The 22,020-nt window shown below is 35.1% G+C and overlaps 1 long non-coding RNA gene across 1 annotated transcript in view; it reads left to right on the top strand.

The window, feature by feature from the left end:
* The window catches only part of LOC101711957 (uncharacterized), a 36,533-nt gene extending 16,684 nt beyond the window's left edge, over window positions 1-19,849 (top strand). Inside the window, exons 2-3 of the long non-coding RNA XR_204901.3 lie at window positions 15,219-15,375; window positions 16,598-19,849. This is a non-coding gene — a long non-coding RNA (uncharacterized LOC101711957). The remainder of the gene's footprint in view (window positions 1-15,218; window positions 15,376-16,597) is intronic.
* Window positions 19,850-22,020: the final 2,171 nt, after the last annotated feature.

Genomic DNA, 22,020 nt, shown 5'->3' with positions numbered 1-22,020 from the left:
CAAGCTGTGAAAGCGTACTTGTTTTCATGGAAGTAAATTAGACTATAATATATAAACTACTTGGTGTGACCCTGAGATCACAGTATGTTTCGTGTCTCTGTGCCTGTCTCATGTCATTGCCTCTCCCTGAAATGCTCTCTTCTGTTTCTCTATTCTCTAACTCCTACTCATTCCATATATTCAGTTCACTCATCATCTCAGCTGTAAAAATAATAGTCAAAATAAATTGAGCATTTACAGTCTCCAGGCACTATGCCAAATACATAGTCTCATTTAAACCTCATTAGGAAAGGTATCTCTATTTTCTTCATTTTATAGATTAAGAAATTGACACTTACAGATGAATCAATTTGTACAAGATCATACAACAGTTAAGGAGTAGAGAATAAAACACAAAGAATCTGACTCCAGACTTTCAGCTTGTTACCAGCATTGGCCTTCAATTGCCGAGGCTGATTTGAGATGCCTTTCAATGTGCCTCTGTCTCATCCATCTCTGATAACATCTTTCATTCATCTTATCTCTCCAAGTGGTTGAAAACTCCTAAAAATTAAGGGTCTAGTATTGACCTCAATAGTAGAATTTCAATAAATGTCTACTTCATTTATTATTGTCCAACAAGTTTTGCATAAGGTGCAATAATTAGGGCATAGAATGTTGCACTAAGGAAATTCATATCAAATGTGGCCTATTGTGTTACTCTTTTGTCTTTCCAGGATATCTTTTGTAAAATCCAGGATTGTTCAACTAGAATCAGAATATTTTCTCACCTAGATTGTAGTATGGGTATAGGTAGAATAGGGTATGGGTAGAATATTTGAATTTATTTTTTATGCCGTTAACTACCTGCTTGCTTTAAGTAATCATCATGCTACAGTTTTTAAAATAATTACTCATATTATATATGGCATATTGAAGGAAAATATTTTTCCTAGTCTATTATTATTTTGCATCCATATTTTATCTCATGAAGTATTGTTTTACTTTCTAATCTTTGTGTTTTGGAATTGTAGTGGAATCTAAAAGAATGGCTTATCCCTGTGACTTTGATGCTAAGTAACTGTATTAGACTCAGAACAGCTATAGATTGAGCAAAGATGTTTTCAGAAGTTGTTTCAAATTAGTGAGTTTAAAGGTTATTTTAGCCCATCAATAAATACTGCTCAAAATTCAAAGGGTAGAAAAAATGGAAAAGGAATTAAAAACCTAAAATCCATTACAGACAAAGGTGTACACTCCCCTATTAATACCAACTATGCCTGAGAAAATTTCCCATTGCTCTTTCTAAGACAGATGCCTTAAGACAATGAACAAGATGAGAAGCTGATCTACAGGTAAGGAGAGCCATTTGTAAGCTCTACCTGTAAACAGGCTTTACCTGTTTACCTAACTATCTCTCTAGGGGCAGCAAGCTGAGTTTTACCCTGCTTCCAAAAGAATCAGAAAAGCACAAAGAACTTTCATCTCATTTGCTTCCAGATATAATCCTGCTCAGCATCAGTCAAGCTTCACAAAAGAAAACAAACACAGGACAAAATGTGAATATGACAAAATATGAGTAGTCACCTAAACAAATATCATAATGCAAAAATAAAGAAAATGGCTTAGCCTTTTTGTGAGCTAATTACAGCATTTTTATTAGGAAAAGGAAGAGTAGAAAATGTTCAGCTGTGATCACTGATTTCACAAAGATATCTTGCTAGGTTTCAAGGTGTGATAAGGGTATGGCAGCCACGGGTTTCATATCCCTTCAAGAGCCCCTGCCTATGTCTCCAGTCCTTTCCATCATGGCAATATTATAGGTCCCATCAGTAGTCCACCCCTTGAGCATCCAGCACACAGAGACAAGTATACAGGTTTCCTCTTTATCTGACATGATACAGCTGAACACCAAGGTCTTGGAAGGTAAGATAGCTGAGGTATAAAGTGAAAAGAACCATGGGGTAGCAGTATGTCTTCATCCATGGTGTCTGACTTCTGAGATGTTTGACTTAATCTTATAGCAACCAGCTTTACCCTATCAAAGTAAACTTCCACAGAATTGGCATGTACCTTCGGGCCTAGAGGAAAAGCTTTATTTTCTGAATTACACAGGTGAGTTTTCCTTTGTTTTTTCTTCACTCTTTAATAAAAAGATTTTTTTTTTTTAGTGTTTCAGTCCCACCTCTCTTTCCTAATACTAAAGGGTCACAAGTAATATCATTACCTCTTAATATCAATGATCCAGCTTTGTATTCCAAAGGAGATTTTCAAGTTCCAACCCTGGCAACTCTGACACACACACACACACACACACACACACACACCCACCCCATATATATCCACAGTATATATATGGTGTGTGTGTATATATATATATATATGGTATTTGTTTCCTTTAGCTGTTATTGGTATTAAGGAATTTGGCATATTTTCTCTAAGATCTTACCACTCATGTCTATGCATATCTTAAAATACAAATGTCTATTATTGAAGTACAGCTCTGCATCCCTTAACAACAGGGATATATTCTGAGAAATGCACCATTTGGTGATTTTTTTCTGTGTGAACTCATAGAGTGTACTTCAACTAAGATGGCTATAATATCACTAAACAATATAACCTTATGAGACCACCATCATATGTGTGGTCCATTGTTGACCTAAGCATCACTATGTAATGCATGACTACAAATTTATAATGGCCGAAAATATGCTTTCTTAAGTAAATTACATTTTCATTGAAATAATATAATTTTATAGGCAGAATTCAAAGATGAAATTCAGTGTAGCGTTTGGCTAAATTGTGATGCACTATAAATTGTTGGGTTTTAAATTAATCTTGCAGCTATCAATATAACCAACTGCTATCACAATGCATCAGTATAAAATCAACAAGGCACACAAATGAATTTGAAAAGTTAGCAAACTTTTTTTCAGTAAACTGTATGAAAGTAATAATATGGAAAAAAATGTATAAGCAAAATTCAACTTTCATATTCCACATTATTATGGAAGCATAAAAAAGCCAAGGGGAATACTTCCATAAATAAATGTTCATTGTGATTTTCTACAGCAAAATAAAAAATAAATGGAAAACTGTAGAAAATATCTTTCTTCAAAGGAAGACGTTTCCGGTGCTGGAGGAATCCCAGAATAGAGTAGCATCAAATCACATGTTTACAGAAGGAGATAATGTGTAGAAAATGGGATTTTTAAGCAAAATCATGAGAAAGTTACCTGTCAAATTTTAGAACAAAAACTCTGAAAAAGGCTCAATTTTGCTTAAGAATTAGAAAAAACAATTTCCTGACTTTCCAAAAAATTTTTTGAATTTTAGTACTGAAAGCTACCGACAAAGCTAAACATGATCTAAAAATATTTCAGACAAGTATTATAAACACTTGTTTATGTCTTCTGAGATAAGTTCCCTTGTAGCACTACTGCCACAAGTCAGCAAATGAAAAATTTAAATACTGATATTTTCTGATGCACGTGGGTGAAAGGAGGTGTTTTGTAATGGATTGTACGCTACCTGAATGGAATTAGCTGATCATTTTAAAACTTAAACCATATCCATATGGCTTTTTAAAAAGACACTCAAAGCAGAATCAACTTAGAAAATGAGAGACCCTAATATCTACACTGATTTCTAGTTAAACAGTAATTGTTCCTTTGTCTTTTATAAATCGCTAAACGAATAATACTGTTAATTAATGGTGAATCATGCTCCAGTGGTCTAGTCATATTCTCTGGCATGTTGCTCTGGAGGTGGTAAGCAGCAAAGTGCTGATAACTCTATTGACTCAGCTTGGAAAGAAATTAAGAAACTCGGTATGAAAACATATGAATTTTCTTGTTATAGAAATATTTCACTCTTCTCTATTCTACAGTGTCTTTCTTAGTCTTTATATAATAGCTAAACTCCTCTGCCCACTGTCAATTCATACCTCATGCCCCTCAATTTATTTGCACAGATTAAACTCCCCCACCCTGCTCTCTTTTGTACATGTCCCTTTCGCATAAATTTATTTACATCTCTTCTCCTATCTATGTCCACTCTGTCCTTTAAATTTGACTCAAAAAATCAACTGTAGTTATTGTATGGGAGGGAGATGCCAAAAGCAGTAGACGGACCTTTATGTTTCACCTGATAATCCTTAATGATATTTGTGGAAGACCTTGCTATTTGCCTACCCAATATGCATTCCTCTTTCATTCTTAATAGCAAGATTCCAATTTTGTTAAAGTACCAGTATGCTTTTCTACAATTATTTCTTCAGGCTCCCTGCTGCTAAGGGTGGCCATGTGTCACAATAACAGACAAAGAGACATAAATTAAAGCTTCATAGGAACCTGAGGTTCTTCTCATAAGTAGCCCCATCTTGTTTTCTAGTGCTTTCCTCTCCCAACCTGGAATGCTAATGCAATACAAGGAGATATAAAAAGACTTGATAGAACAATCATGAGGACAATGACACACTAAAGATAATTGAGTGGGAAAATAGAAAATGAACCCCTAATGTTATCACTGTGATGCCATGAGTGGTCCTGTTCTACCTGCCTCCCTGACCCCACCACCACCCTAGTCTTACTGTGTAAACCAAATAAATTTCTGTCCTCAGGGAAACAAACCAAAAATCCTGAAAGACAAGATCTTCCTGCTTTTATAAACAAACTAACTTTTAGAATTTTAACAGTTGTAATAATGCGTTACTTTGAAAGTAACAAAATAATTGTTTTAAATGAAAAGAAAGTTTACAAGAGCCCAAGCTTTGGATTCAGACAAGACTAAATGAGGATCCAAATTTTCCCATATACTTCCCAACTCATGGCAACTTAATGTATCAGTCTCAGTTTCCTCATCTGCAAAGTGAAATGGAAATAATAAAGATGATGATGATAATGTCTAATATACAATAGATAGGGCTGTTCTAAGGCACAAGGTGAGCCCTAAATACATTTAGATTTTATTGATAGTTCTAACTTCTGTCTCTCTCTCTCTCCCTCCCTCCCTCCTGTGTGTTTTTTTTATCGTACATGTTTGCAGTACACAATGATTACATTCGTAGTGGGAGTTGGTACACGGACATAACACATCTTAAATTATTTTTTCATTCCCTACCTTCTCCGTCCCTCCCCTCCTCCCATCTCTTGGCCTGTTTCCAATTTGCAAAGCCTCTCTTTCCATTTTTTCCTTTTCAATTCTTTTTCTATCAACCTCTTTCCCTCCCCTCCCTCATCCCTTGCTTCATCTCTTATTCTCCTTCCCCTTTGAAAAAGATCTCCCTACTGCCTATTACCTATCTTTTATTTTGCTATTTATTATTCATATTTGGGGTTTCTCGTATAATAGACATTATACGATATTTAAGCTTGTCTGTCTGATTTATTTCACTTAACATTATGAACTCAAGGTGCATCCATTTACCTATGAATGCCTCAAAATTTATCCTTCTTTATGGCAGAATGGCAGGCTATTGTGTATAAATACAACATTTTCTTTACCGATTCATCTATTATAGGTCATTTCCAAGATTTAGCTGTTATAAATTGTTCTGCTCTAAAAATGGATATGCCTGTATCACTGTAATATGATGACTTTACCTCTTTTGAAAAAAGACCTAGAAGGGAAATACCTAGGTAAACCGAATTTCTAGCTTTAGTTTTTTGAGGAATTTCCATATTGATTTTTTTACCATTAATTTTATTTGTACATTTTAGGTATACAATGTGCTGACATTCATTATTTGGAATTTGTACCTGTACATAATATATCTTGGTTTTAATTTTTTTCCCCATTCCCTTGCCCTCCTTCACCCCCTCCAACCCTCCCTATTTACAAAGACTTTGTTTCCATTTATTCCTTTTCTCATATTCCTTTCCCTTCTTTCCGTTCCCCTACCCCTCTCAATTCCCCTTCCCCTTTGGACCTTTTCTTCCTATTTCACATTATTTATTTATTATACATTTTGATCCCTATTTACACTTATTTACACTTTTCACACCAAAAAACTATTGGGTATTTACACAAGTGTCCTATTTATTTCACTTAAGAGTATGGCTTCAACGTGCATCCATTTAGCTATAAATGTCTCTAGTTTCTCAGTCTTTATGGCTGAGTAGTGCTCCATTTTATAAAACAAAAAACAATACAAAAAAACCCAGCATCTTTATCCAGTCTCCAGTTGATGGGCAACTGGGCTGTTTGCAAGTTTTAGCTATTACAAACTGTGCTGCTATGAACATGGGTGTACATATATCACTGTGGTATGATTCTTTTAACTCTTTGGGGAAGATACCCTCTAATCCTAGTTTTTTGAGGTATCTCCATAGTGATTTCCACAGTGGTTGCACCAATCTACACTCCCATGAACAGTAGAGAAATGTTCCTTTTTCCCCACAGCCCCACCAGCATTTGTTATTGGTTGATTTCTTGATGACAGCCATCCTTTCTGGGGTGAGGTGGAATCTCAGCTTGTTTGCATTTACATCTCTCAAATGACCAGTGATGATGAGAATTTTTTCATATGTTTATTTACTATTTCTACTTCTTTGTCTGAGAAATGTCTGTTCATTTCAGATGCCCATTTTTGGATTGGGTCTTTAAATTTGGGAGGTCTGCTTTAATTAAGTTCTATATATATTCTAGATAGTCATCCTTTGTCTGAGGTACAGCTGCTAAAATTTTTTCCCACATTGTGGGTTGTCTCTTCACACTGCTGGTGGTCTCTCTTGCTGTGCAAAAATTTTAATAAGAAGAGATCCCACTTGTTGATTATTTGTGCTAGTTCATCTGTGACTGAGGTTTTGTTCATGAAGTCTTTAAATCCTACCCCAATATCTTCAAGAGTTCTACCTAACCTCTCTTCCAGCCGATTCAGCGTTCCTATATTAATATTTAGATCTTTAATCCATTTCAATTTTAGTTTAGTGCACGGTGAGAGACATGGGTCTAGTTTTAATCTTTGGCAAGTTGAAACCCAATTTCTCCAGCACCATTTATTAAAGAGGCTATCTTTCCTCCAGTGAGGGTGTTTGGCTCCTTTATTGAAGATGAGATGGCTGAGTGTGTCTGGAGTTGTTTCAGCATCTTCTAATCTGTTCCACTGGTCCTGAGGTCTGTTTCTTTGCCAGTACCATGCTGTTTTTATCACAGTAGCTTTGTAGTATAGTTTCAAGTTGGGGATTGTGATATCCCCTGCCATGTCCCTGTTGCCTAGAATTGCTTTTGCTATACTGGGTCTCTTCTTGCTCCGAATGAATTTTTGGATTGCTTTCTCAAGGTCTGTGAAGCATGCTGCTGGAATTTCAATTGGGATGGCATTGAATCTATATGGCAGTTTTGGAAGTATGGCCATTTTCACTATGTTGATTCTTCCTACCCAGGAGCAAGGAATGTCTTTCCATTTTCAAATATCATCTTCAATCCCTCTTTTCAGAGTGCTATAGTTCAGAGAAGAGGTCTTTGATTTCTTTTGTCAGGTTGATTCCTAGCTATTTCAGTTTTCTGGATGCTATTGTGAAAGGAACTGTTTGCCCTATTTCTCTCTCCGTGAGTCTATTCGTGTAGAGGAAATCTGTTGATTTTTGTGTGTTGACCTTATGTCCAGCTACTTTACTGAATTTAGTTATTAAGTCTAGAAGACTATTGGTGGAGTTCTCTGAGTCTTCTATATAGAGTATCATGTCATCTACAAATAATGACAATTTGACTTCTTCATTTCCTATCTTGATTCCTTTTATTTCTTTCTCTTGTCTAATTGCCGTGGCTAATGTTTCCAAAGCTATATTGAACAGGAGTGGTGATAGTGGACATCCTTGTCTTGTTCCTGATTTTAGTGTGAAGAATTTCAGTTTTTGACCATTTAGTATGATATTAGCTGTTGGTTTTTCATAGGTGGCTTTTTGATTGAGGTAGAGACCATCTATTCCAATTTTTTGTAGGGTTTTATCATAAATGCATGTTGGATTTTGTCAAGTGCTTTTTCTGCATCTATTGAGATGATCATATGGTTTTTGTCCTTGGCTCTATTGATATAATGTATTACACTGATTGATTTGCATAAGTTGAACCATCCCTGCATCCCTGGGATGAATCTCACTTGGTCAGGGTGTATGTTTTTCTTGATGATCTTCTGCATTCTATTTGCCCATATCTTATTAGGGATTTTTGCATCTATGTTCATTAGTGAGATTGGCCTATAGTTCTGTTTTTTGGTTGGGTCTTTCTCTGCTTTGGGGATCAAGGTGATGCTTGCTTCCAGGAATGAATTTTGGGAGTATTGCTTCCCTTTCAATTTCATTGAAGAGTTTAAATAGTAGTGGGAGTATTTTTTCTCTAAATGTCTTGTAGAATTCAGCAGTGAAGCCATTAGGACCTGGGCTTTTCTTTGTTGGTAAATTTTTAATTACGTTTTCAATTTCATTGATTGAATTGGGTTGCTTAGAATTTTTAGGTCTTCTTCATTCAGCTTTTGAAATTCTAGAAATCTGTCCATTCTTCTGTGTTTTTCATCTTATTGTTATATAGGCTCTGAAAGCAGCTATTGATGATCCTCTGGATTTCTGCTGGGTCTGTTGTAATTTCACCCTTTTCATTCCTAATTGCATGGATTTGGGTCTTTCCTTATTTTTATAAGGTTGGCTAAGGTTTTGTCATATTTGTTTATTCTTTCAAAGAACCAACTCTACTTCATTGATTTTTTTGTATCATTCTCTTAGTCTCCTTTGCATTGATTTCTTCTGTGATCTTTATAATTTCCTCCCTTGTATGAGCTTTGTGTTCATCCTGTTCTTTTTTTTTCTAGAAGGTTGAGGTTCAGAATTAGGTTGTTTATTTGAGCTCACTCTATTTTCCTAATATGAGTATTCACTGTTATGAATTTCCCTCATAAGACTGCTTTTACTGCATCCCATAGATTCTGATATGTTGTATTGTCATTGTCATTTTATTGTAGAAACTGATTCCTTCTTTAATTTCCCCTGTGATCCATATTGATTTTCACAGTGGATATACTAGTTAACATTCCCCCCCAAAATGTAGAAGCGTTTCCTTTTCCCTATGTGTTCTTAAAATCCTCTTGGACAAAACATTACATACATCAAAAAACTCTGGAAGTCAGCATAGTTTGTTTCTGATCCTCCGTCACCAGGTTATATGAGATTTCATTTTTCTTGGTTTCAAAGTCCTCGTCTGAAACATGTGGGACAAGATTTTCAATAGATAATGTTCAGCTTTAACAGTTAATGATTATTAGGAAACCAAGGACACAATTATGAAAAAATTCAGAATAGTGGTTTAATTTAAGGAATAGGAAGAAAGTTTTGATCCAAGGAGGCACATAGGGTAGGGGTGGAGACTTTGACAGTGGTGTAAATGTTCTATTTATTTACCTTTTGAGTGGTTGGTTACACAGTTGTTTGCATTACAATTTATTCATTAAACATTTCCTGTATATTTTATACTTTTTATATGTATCTTATATTTCATATTCTTAGAAAATACTCCAAAGTTGATTATTTTGTTTACAGGGATACTAATTTGCTTCTACCCTGTGTTAAAACTATTTTTCTCTTTGATACGATGACTCTTTCTATGTTGCCTTATACCTTTATCTCTTACAGGAAGAGCTAGGAGAGCAAATATTTCCTCAGGAAGGTGGAGTATTTGATTCAGGGTAACAAAAAATAAGGGTAACAAAAAATAAAAGCTAGCACTTCATGTTTTTTGGAGAGGGATTTGGGAAAGGTAGATCAGCCTTTAGTCACTTTCAAGCCTTAAGTCCTAGAAAGATTGTGTAGGAGGAAAAAATATGCTCAATGACATCCCAGTGGAAGTTTGTCACATGCTATTAAGAAAAGGACTTTTCTTTTATCATGTTGCTGTATGAAAATAGAATAGAAACTATTGTCCAAATATTTCCTTCCTTCTCCAATTTCCTTTATTATTCTGAATGACTTTCATTAGTGTGGTACAATTGTTACATTAAATAAGACACTACTAATAACATTACTATTAACTAGAGTACACAATTTACCTTAAGACTTATTCTTTGTTTTGTACATTCTATGGATTTTGACATTTTATAACTTTTGTTCACAATTACATTATCATGCAATATAGTTCCATTGCCCTAAAAATCTAAGGTTTAGCCACCTGGCAAACACTAGTCTTTTTTCTGTTGCTATAATTTTTGCCTTTTGCAGAATATCATATAGTTGGAATCATACAAGGTGTAGCCTTTTAAGATTGGCTTCATTCACTCAGTAATATTCATTTAGGTTTCCTCTATGCCATTTCATGGCTTAATAGCTCATTTCTTTTTTATTCCTGAATAATGTTCCATTGTATATATGTACCAGTTTATCCTTCTACCTATTCAAGGATTTCTTGGTTGCTCCCAAGTTTACAAATAAAGTGGGTATATCCTTTTGCTCAGGATTTTGTGTGAATTAAGTTTTTATCCCTGGGATAAATATGTTCCAAGCCTCTTTTGAGAGACACAGCATCCCCACCCCACCCTAGGTAATTAGAAATGGCAAAGTAGCATAGTGAGTCTGCTTCACTGTGCACAGAGCTGCAGTTGACTTGGATTTCTAAATGTCTCCTTGTATTTTCATTTTAGTACAAGTTTATAATAGATAATGATTATATTCATCATGGGGAGTGGGTACACGTATGTGACACATCTTAATTTTTTATTCCCTTCCCCTCCTCTCCTTCCCCCTCCTTCCATCTCTTGGACTCCTTCTCCTATATTTTTTGGTACATGTTTGTAGTGCATAAAGATTACATCCTTGTAGGGACTTGGTACATGTACACAACACATATAATGTCTTTTCTTTAAATCTCATTTTCCTCCTTTCCTTCCCCCCCCACCTCTTTGTTCTCTTCCCCTATGTTAAAGATCTATCTTGCTGTTTCCTACTGTCTATTTTTATTTTGCTCTTTATTTGTATTTGGGTTTCTCATATACAAGAAACCCTGTGATATTTAAGCTTGTATGTCTGATTTATTGCACTTAACATTATGGTCTTGAGATATGTCCATTTTTCTAGAAATTACTTATGTTTATCCTTCTTTATGGTAAAGTAGTACTCCACTGTGGTTACCACTGTGAGTAAAGTAGTACCACTGTGGGTAAATACTACATTTTCTCTATCCATTCATTTATTGATAGACCTATAGGCTGCCTCTAAGATTTAACTATTGTGAATTGTGCTGCAGTAAACAGTTATACATGTACCACTGTCATATGATGTTTTTAACTCTTGCAGGAAAATACTTAGAAGGGGAATAGTTGGGAAATGAAATCTCTAGTTTTAACTTTTTGAGAACTCTTCATACTGATTTCCATAGTGGTTCTAATAATTTACACTAATTTATACTTCCTACCAATAGTGAAGAAGGGTTCCCTTTTCCCTGCATCTTACCAGCATTTGTTATTATTTGATTTCTTGATAATAACCTTGCTTCTTGATGTGAGAATATCAATGTTGTTTTAATTTGCAGTTCTCAAATAGCCAGTGATGTTGAACTTTTTAAAAAAATGCATTTACTGGCCTTTTGTACTTCTGAGAAGTGTCTTCATTTCAGTTGCTCATTTTTTGATTGGGTCTTTTAACTGGGGAGTCTAATTTTTAGTTCTTTATGTATTCTAGGATATTAGTCCTTTGAGGAATAACTGGCAAAAAAATTTTTTTTTAGTACCAGGGATCAAACTCAGGACCTTGCACTTGTGAGGCAGGCATGGTGCCACTGAGCTAAATCCCTGGCAGCAAATTTTTTTTTCCCATTCTGGTAGGTTGTTCCTTTACTCTGTTGGTTGTTTCCAAAGCTTAATTTTATATTATCACATTTTTTGACTCTTGGTATTATTTCTTGTGCAATTTGGGTTCTGTTCAGAAAAACCTTGCCTATGCCTATGTCTTCAAGAGTTTTGCCTATTTTATCTTCCAGCAGAGTAGATGTTTCTATTTTTCGATCTTTGCTCCACTTTGATTTTAGTTTAGTACGTGGTGAAAGATATGAGTCTAGGGTCAGTCCTCTGCATATAAATAGCCAGTTTTCCCTGTACCATTTTTTTTTTTATTTTTTTGGCACCAGGGATGGAACTTGGGTCCTTGTGCTTGTGAGGCAGGCAGTGGAATCACTGAGCTAAATCCCCAGCCCTTCGCTGCACCATTTGTTAAAGAGGCTATTTTTTTCCAGCAAAAGTTTTTGGTCCCCTTTTCAAAGATGAGGTAGCTGAGTATGCCTGGGGTTGTTTTTTCATCCTCTATATTTTGTTTCATTGACCCATAATTTTTTTGCCAACACCATACTGTTTTTATCACTGTAGTTTTGTAGTATAACTTGAAGTCTGGGATTGTGATACCTCCTGCCTTGCTCTTGTTGTTCAGGATTTTTTGCTATTCTAAGTCTCTTTTGGTTCCATATGAATTTTAGGATTGTTTTCTCTAGTTCTTTGAGGAATGCTATTTTTATTTTTATTGAGATTGCATTAAATCTGTACATCAGTTTTGGAAGTATTAGGTATTCCCTTGTCTTAAGAAGGTCACATAAATAGTAGATTCAATGACCAGCTTGCTAGGGCCTGTGACTCCCATTTGTCTTCATTCAAGTATTTTCCAGCAGGAAAAGGGGATCTAATACATAAGGTTTGGAAAGAGTCACCCATCCATGATAAAGGAATATAAAGGTAATACTTCTAATGGTCTCTGATGTCAGAAGGCTGTGGTAGTGTGTGTTTAGCAGGTGTTGATGAACATCATGTGTACTCATGATCCAGCTGTCATTGACACAATGAACATCATTGCTGACAGGAACCAGATTTGGTGGATACAAATGCAACCAGAGCCAATTTAAAAACAAGTCACGAGCTTCAACAGATGATGCCCATTTTACATTATTGTCAAGTGAGACAAACCATCTCATGGACACCAACCAAGAATCCTGAAAGACAAGGCAGGCAAAATATCTACACGGACTTCTGGATCTCTGTCTCATTGCCACAAGGACAAAACTGCTTCCCTTCCCTTTTGAATATAAGACTTCATTTTTGGAAATAGGAACAGAGAAAAGAAACAAATTAACTCCCATAACCAAAAGGAGGTGGATATCACTGAAGAAGGAGCAGGGGGAGAGGAAGGTTATATCAAAGGAGGAGGCAGAGGAATCTTTGCCAATCTAAGTTTGTTATAATTTTATTCCACAGCATGGGTTATATCATATACCGTGTGTGTGTGTGTGTGTGTGTGTGTGTGTGTGTGTGTGTTTTCCTGGCAATTGAACAATTGAATGTAGGGCCTTCCCACTGAGTTATATCCCCAGCCCCTTTTCATTTGCTTTTTTATGTTGACGCAAATTCTTGCCAAGTCACTAGGTTGCATTGGTCTGGGCTCAAACTTGTGATCCTTCAGCTTCAACCTCACAGAGTGCTATCACAGGCATACACTACCATGCCTAGCTTACACCATATTTTATATAGAATACAGTATTGTGTAGTAGGATGTGAAATATAGATTGAAAGACAGAAGCTAGACACTTCTTATCTTAAAGACAATGTCATTCTATAGGTAAGAATTTAAATAAATATGTGCTTTAATCCCAAGAACTTCAGTTATCTTAAACTTATTAATCTAATTTAACATCTAATTACATATAAAATAAACATATTGCTACTATGTACTTAATGGGGTAATTTGATGTAAAATAAGAGATGCATGTAAATTAGCATAATGCTTAGCATCAAGTATTATTAAATACTAAACTATATGCCAAATGACTTTGTATAAGCCATGTGGGGTTTTTGACCCTAAATTTCCTTAGTTATAATATGAGGAAATTGCTGCCTCTTTCAGAGTATAGTTATAAGAATTGAGATAACACAAGAATGGGTGAACATATATTATGTGTTCAGAACACAGTAGCTTATTTTCCCTCTGCTAACAATACCTAGAATAATATAGTATTTTCAATACATATTTATAATTCTTAAGAATTTATTAGTAAACCATGTTGTTTCCATTTCTGAAGTTTCTAATTTCTTTAGTGGACTACAGACCCTGGCACTTACAGCAGGGTTTAGTGTATCTGCTTTGTGAAACATATAGTTTTATCTTTTGTATGCTTTTATTTCTCTCAGCCTGTTTTTTTCCATCCTTAATTGCTTATCCCACACATGCCCCACCTTCTCTTCCCTGAATCTCCATTTCAGTCTTGCCCTGGCCTATTTCCCCTACAGAGCTGGATCACCATAACTCTTTTGCTGCCAACCTTTGTGCTTTGAGGGCTTTCTCCTTTGCTGACCAATGGAGGATTAGCAGACTGAAAAATGGACCCCTCTTGGGTTCCTAATTGCTGATAATGGGTTAATTAGTGTGTCATTTCTTCTTCCCAGGTATTCCACTTTAACAAGATATTTTGAGAGCTTTTATGCTTTAACCCGAAGGAATAATTTCTTTTATAGTCCTGCTATCACACATTTGTGCTAATAATGAAGTATTTGAGGTTAGACACTTTTGGGAACCCTCATATTTCACTCAGAGCTGTCTCCTCTGCCAACCCATAAACCCTATCAGGAAAGTATAAACACTAGTATCCTGGAGACCTGGGAATGTTAATTTACCTACATTACAAAGTGCCCAGGGAGTAGGGTGAGGCACTGCTAGCATTATCCAAATAAAGAAAATTTATTAAGTGGAAATAATTTTACCAGGCTAGAGACAAAATTTTGCCCTCAGATTCTTACTGGAGTTCTACATCTTATGTTGGAAACCTAATAATGCTATAAAATTCTCCTAGACACTTCATAAATTGCTTACTGGGAACACACTGTATTTATCCTTATAAAATACTGTTTTAGGGTCCAGAGATTTAGCTCAGTGGTTCTGCTACCTGCCTCGCAAGCACAAGGTCCTGAGTTCTATCCCCAGTACCAAAAAAAAAAAATACTGTTTTGCACAATGGTTGTATCTTGAATTGGGGACATTGAAAAAATTCAAATCATCCTTGAAAAAATTCAAATCATCCAGGTGTAGTGGCACATGCCTGTAATCCCAGCACTCAGGAGGCAGAGGTGGGAGGATCACTGTGAGTTTGAGGCCAGCCTGGGCTACATAGTGAGTTCAGGGCCAACCTGAGCTACAAAGAGAGACACTGTCCCCCCAAAAAAATAAAATTTCAAATCAGTGTTTCTACAAGCTTTTAATGCTTCTCATCTTTGTTTTTTCTAGGAAATACAGTTATCATTGCCATTTCCGGTCACCTATTCTTTACAGATGCACTCTGCCTCTTGACCTACATAAAAAAGAAAATAGTCACTCTTCCCTTTTGTCTCTCATCCAGAAAGCTAGGCTTTCTGCTTTTCCCTAACCCATCAGGCCACTATTGGTAAGTTTTGCCATCTCTTTCTGATGAGTTGTTAATACTGTGTTTTGGAGAAAACTGTAAGAAGCTTAATCTTATAACTGATTCAAGATACCACCCTCTTGCTTAAGATATTTGAAAACTCCCTTCTTAATCGAGAGATCTTTTACTTATCAATATTTATTGAGCCCATATATTTATAAGGTGCTCTTATAAGAAACTCTGGTGGATGCAAAAAATCATTCCTTTCCTGAATGGTTCTGAAAATCCACTGGGAAGGCAAGGTACAAATAATGCAACTGAGATGTTCTTATACATGAGTTTTGGCAAACTATAGCCTGTGGACTGGCCCATGACCTACTTTTATATGGCCCTTGAGCTAAAGAAGATTTTTATAAAGTTATTTAAAAACGACAACAATATGTAACAGAGACTTAGTGACCATCCCAGCATAAAATATTTACTATCTGGCCTTGTTTTTTTTTAAGTTTGTCTATTCATGCTCTATGTGTTTCTGGAGATAACTAAACTAAATAGCCCATATATAAGGCCAAATACTGGATAGTGTTTTTGTGGTCGCCATGTGCACACACATTACCAAACCTCCGCCTTGATATACTTTCAGTGGTTACACATGCTCCTCTGTATCATGAGAGAGAAGTTTAGTTGGTCTTGTACTATCTTCTAGTACTGACTTTTGCAGAGGGCCAATTGTACCAGAAAGGTAATTACTCTCTTGACCTGTAGAGCTCTCTAAAGCATGGAACCTGGATGAAGTCATGCTTTTCAATATTTGAGAAAAGGGAAATTCTCAGCATGACCTCTCTACATCCTGCCAGGCTAGGCAGGAGCCCAAAGGATTGGAACTCTTAGCCACCAGCTCCCAATTGCCACGTCACCATTTTCTAGGCACTAGGATTCAGCATCCATTCTATCACAGGCCCAGAATTTCTTCTCTCTTGCTCACTAGTGTGATTTTTATCGTCAAAGTAAGAAGGCTTCTACTCATACCTGATGTCTTATACTGGCATCATTTACCCAAATCTGGTTGCCTAAGGAATGTCGGCTTTCAACAATTTATAAATTTGAATGCATTATTCAATGCTTAAAATTCATAAAATTTCATGTAATACATTAAAACCTGCTAGAGCCCTAATTGGTTGGAGCTGAGTAGCAAGTTCTCTATTAAGAAAACCATGGGCTCTTCAAAGAGTCATTGTATCGCCCACTTCCTTTTATCTTTCAGATCCTGAGGCTTAGTGTCCATTGTCACAGATCATCATAATGAAGCCTGCCTCACTTGTTTAGTTAATTCCTCAGCCTCTGATTATTTGAATTTGTAAGTCCTGTTTAAATCCTCAACAAGCAAAAGATTCAAGTCACACCCACTGATGATGATTGCCAAACAAACAAAAAAAATCACAGTTGTTGATAAGGATATGGAGAAACTAGAACTTTTGTGCAGTACTGGTAAGGATATAAAGTGATGCATCTATTATAAAAACAGGATGGCAGTTAATCAAAAAATTAAAAATAGAATTACTATATGGCCCAGCAATTCCACTTTTGGTTATAGCCCCAAAAGAACTAAAAGCAAGGACTTGGGCAAATATTTGTACATGTATATTCATAATAGCCTTCTCTGCAATAGAAAAAAAAGTAAGAGCAGTGTGATGTATGCATACAATGGAATATTAGTGGACATGAAAAAGGAAATTCTGCTACATGCCATAACATAGATGAATTTTGAGGACATTATGCTAAGTGAAATAAGCCAGTCACAAAAGAATAAATGCTCTATGATTCCACTTGTGTAAAGTACTTAGAGTAGTCAACTTCAGAAACATGCAATAGAATCATAATTGTAGGGCTGAAGGTAGGGGAAATAGGGAGATATTGTTTAGCATGTACAGTTTCAGTTTTCAAGATGAAAAAGTTCTAGAAATAGATGGTAGAAATGGTTGCACAACAATGTGGATGTACTTACTGCCACTGAATTGTATGCTTAAAAATGGTTAAGATGGTAATTTTTATGTTATGTGTATTTTACCACAATTTTAATGAGAAAGTTCTCAGGATTTATATCACTTTCTTGAAAAAGTAATGAATTTACATCTGAACTATGCCACTTACCTGTGCTTTGATCTCACACCACAATTCTACTTTTTAAAAAATCTATTGGCTATGAATGCAAGAGTGTTTGTGTGTGTGTGTGTGTGTGTGTGTGTGTGTGTGTAAGAATTATGTAAGTATCTGTTGTGAAGTAAATGGCAAACTACATTCCAAAGGGGGTAAATATTATGGGAATGCTACACATAAGTGGAAAATCTGCAAGGAGTTGTGATCACTTGTAATAGAGATAACAGGAAATTTTTATGGAGGATCCAGCATTTGAGTTGAACTTCAGAGAATTGGCAGAATTTAGAATGGTGCAGATACTGGAGGCATCTGAAGCAGAGGGAGAGGCCTATGTATATGTGCACCCATATTTATAGCGGCACAGTTTGTAATAGCTAAAACTTGAAAACAGTTCAATCGCCCATCAACTGGAGACTGGATAAAGAAGATTTTTTTTTTATAAAATGAATACTACTCAGCCATAAAGAATGAGAAATTAGAGACATTTATAGCTAAATGGATGCACATTGAGGCCATACTCTTAAGTGAAATAAATAGGACACCCATGTGTAAATACTAAATAGTTTCTATGGTGTGAGAAACTGAAAGTGTAAATAAGGATCAAGATGTATAATAGATAATGTGAAATAGGAAGATAAGGCCCAAAGGGTAAGGGGAAGTGGGAGGGGTAGGGGAAAGGAAAGTAATAAATATGAGAAAATGAAAAAATGGAAAGAAAGTCTTTGTAAATAGGGAAAGGTGGAGGGGTTGAAGGGAGGGCAGGGGAATGGGGAAAAATATAAGAACCAAGATATATCATGTAAAGGTACAAATTCCCAGTGATGAATGTCATCATACTGTATACCTAAAATATACCAATAAACTTAATAAATAATAAAAAAAGAGCCTGAAGTGGATAAATAAATGGTGTGTTTGACTACATAATCATGTTTGACAGGAAGGTAGGGTGAAAAAATTAGACCAGTGACAAAAAACGATGAACTTATGGGAAGTTTTGAGTGCTTGCCTAAGAAATTTGAACTTCCATTTAGTAGACAAACCATTGTGTTTTTATAAATAGAAGGCTTATTGGGACTTTATAAGTTCTATTAGAGAAGTATACAGAACAGATGGAAATATAAATAGACTGGAATATAAAAGACTATTTAAAAGGCTATAGAAATGCAGAAGTCATGAGTTACTTAGGGCTAAGAAAGTGACAAAGAAAATTGAAAAAGAATGAAAGCCCTGATATCAGACCACTAAGAAAGTCTTAGAGCTCTTTATTAATTTATAATTGACGGCAAACCTGTAGTGATTTTAAATCTCTCAAACAGGTGTTTTAAGATCAGATATTTAGTCCACATTTCTATTCAGCACTTCAGAATCATGTATCCCTCTACCTTTTGGGTATTGTCATGTGAGTGAACTTCAAATTAAAGATGTTCACTCTTGAATTTATAAACCTATTTATTTGCCGATTTTCTGATTTTTTAAAAAAAATAACATTTATGTTTTCCTCTCTTATTAGAAAAGTAATATATATTCTTCACTGAACATTGAGAAACATCATCACAGTGCAGAAAATGAAACTAACTCTTAATTCCGTTCCAGTTAGATTTTTGACAAATACATTTGATAAACTTAGTCTTTTTATACATATGATTAACTTTTTAAATAAAAAATTAGCATTGAACTATATACACTATTTTGTAACTTTTTATTTTGGTGGCCTACTATTTTCATGTCAGTCATTGGCCATGTGATCTTGAATAAATCAATCCTGGCCTATATTATTTACTCTATATTATATACTCTAAAATGAAGATGCTATTGCTTAGCTGACTGGATTATTCTAGGCAGTAGTTTCTAAACTTTGTTGTGTGTTAGATTCATCTGGAGACCTTTTCAGGTCCCAAAATACAGATCACATCTCAGAGGTAGGCATCAGTAATTCTCAAGTTTCTTAAAGTTATCTCAGTTTACAGCCAGGTCAAGGAATAAAATTTATAAGATTTAAATGACATAAGAGGTACCTGGCATCAAACAACAATACTTCTCATTCATTGTCTACTAGCATTAGCATTTCATTTAACTCTCACTACATCCCTACGAGGTTTCATTATCCTCATGTCACACGTAGGAGGAAACCAAATCTTAGACTGATTGAAAAATTTGCTTAGTGTCACATAACTTGTAATTAAGGAACCATGATTCAAATACAAGCCAGACAGACTAAATCCACACCACTTCACCATACTGTAGCAAGCTACAGAAATATTACTATTTTCTTTTTTCTTGCTAACTTTTCCAATCCTATCTAAACCATTGTATTATCATACTTTTTTAACTGATTGAATTATATATTAACAAAAATTACATCGGCATTTTGTGGGTTTCTATTTGTATCTTCTGCAAAATTACTAGTTCATAGTTTTAGCCAAAGAAAATTAGTTAGTTTGTGTGCAGATAGAATTGTGAATATCTGTTTAATATGTTAACTCTACTTAACATGAAGGCTGTATCCCTTTATCCATAATAGTGAACAGATAAGAAGTTGTATTTATGGAAGCCCAGTTCAGCCATCCTTTAAATATATAAAATTTACCATCAGAGAATCTGTAGCGGCTTACAGCAAATTAATCAACTACCATCAGAAAAATAGCCAGACATGTATATACATTTTATATACAATACAATTGTTTTGCAGTAGACAAAATTCCCAGCTGCACCGTTGTTATAATAGGCCTTTAATCATGACTCTGCTCTACTGAGCTGTTAGTATAGAACTTCCATCTGTGGGTGTTTAGGAATTCTGTCAATTTTTTAACATGTAGTGAGACACAGTCAAATTATTTCCATAACTTTGGAAGTTACTCATTCCACACTTTCTTTATTGTTTTTTGGCATTTGAGGCTATTTTATTGCTCTGACCAAATGTCTCTGTCTTGATAGCAAAAACATTTGCTTTTATCTTGTCTTACTTGGTATTTTTGGAAGAACAAATTGACAATTCTCATGAATGATTCTGAGTTAGTAGAGCAGCATCTGCTCTGACTTTTGAAGAGCAGAATAGTTCTTCCTCTTTTGAAGATCACAAGACATGAATTTCATCATTTTAAAAGCAAAATCATTGCCCTATGTGAAATGTCAGCAAAAAAAAAAAAAATCTGGTGTCAAAGCCTTGAGCACTCACCCAGAAAACCTAAAATCATTAGTGTCTAGTTGGTAGATGCTAACAAATGCTATCCACACCAGTAATGCATGTCCATAAACATGACTCCTAAACTAGCCTGCCTTGTTTTCACTTATTTATTTGGCTCTTGCCATTTGCTTTAACAATTTGATATCCAGGATGAACTCTATTTTCAAAATTTTACATAGCAGGAGAGAGAGGCATGCCTCCATTGCATTTGATAGTATATTCAAGCCAAAATTGGTAAATGAAATATTTTTCAAAGGAATCATCTTTACTTAGTAATAATACATGGGTTTATTTTTTAATTGTTCCCTCTATGAATTTTTTTCATAAAATTTTTAACTTTTAGTATTCCTTTAGTGGTTCATTTTGTTACATGTGTACTTTATTGACTGATTTTTTTAAAAGATGCATCTATCGTTAAAGATTGTTGGGAATGTGCTCAAAAATGTTAAAATGCTAGGCTTAGTAAAATTACAATAGGCAACTTAAGCCAGATTGAGAAATATCTTGCCAAATAGTAATTTTCAGCAAGCCATTTGGAGCTTTAAAATTTTGCAAGTAGTTAATACCTTGATAAAAATGTATTTTCTCCCTCTTTCCTTTTTCCAACATATACATATTAAATTCTATGTAGTTATACAATTATAAAACATTCCTGGCATTTGTATGCAGTTGTATATAAATGTTTGTCTTCAGAGAATCGAAAGGTACCAAGAAGTTCTCAGTAGCATAAATTATCTTTAGGAAGTTAATTTAGAATTACATTATAACCATTGGGTTCTGAAACCGTGTGCATTTTTTCAAAGAAGGAGTAGATAATTCTCTTAGTGACCAATCCAATACCTTCCTGAGTTTTCCCTTGAAGGAAAATGGTTGTGTAACCACTACACTCAGGCTTTGTAACTGCCAGAAACAAGAAACTCTGCACTTTATTGACCAATGAGTGTTGGAATGGGGAAAATCTAGTAGGGTGCTCAGGAAATGCTTCCTAGGTGGCAAATTTTTTAAAAACCCAGTTCTAAAGCAAGGAAAGACCAAAGAGAACAAGAGGGAAGAGATGCTTGTTATATGAGTCATGGGCAGTCTATCCATATGTTTGAAATGAAATAGAAAGGCACGATGATGAGCAAAACAGATCATTAGGGGCCTGTAAGAGTAGTAAAGAGGTTAAATTTTATGTAGCTTTATTTATTGAATTTTAAGAGGAATGACATAATTTAATTTTAGTCTAAAAAAGATTACTCTGACCACTAGATTATACACTAGAGAAGGTAAGACTAATCAAAAAGTTATTAAAAACAAAAATGACTAAATCTGGCTCCAGAAAATAACTATGGAACAAAGCATAA

This window comes from Heterocephalus glaber, unplaced genomic scaffold (genome assembly GCF_053883595.1).
Source record: "Heterocephalus glaber isolate CG9 unplaced genomic scaffold, H.glaber_assembly_v1.0 deba00001481, whole genome shotgun sequence".
NCBI classification, from domain to species: Eukaryota; Metazoa; Chordata; class Mammalia; order Rodentia; family Bathyergidae; genus Heterocephalus; species Heterocephalus glaber.
This window is presented reverse-complemented; position numbering and strand designations above follow the sequence as displayed.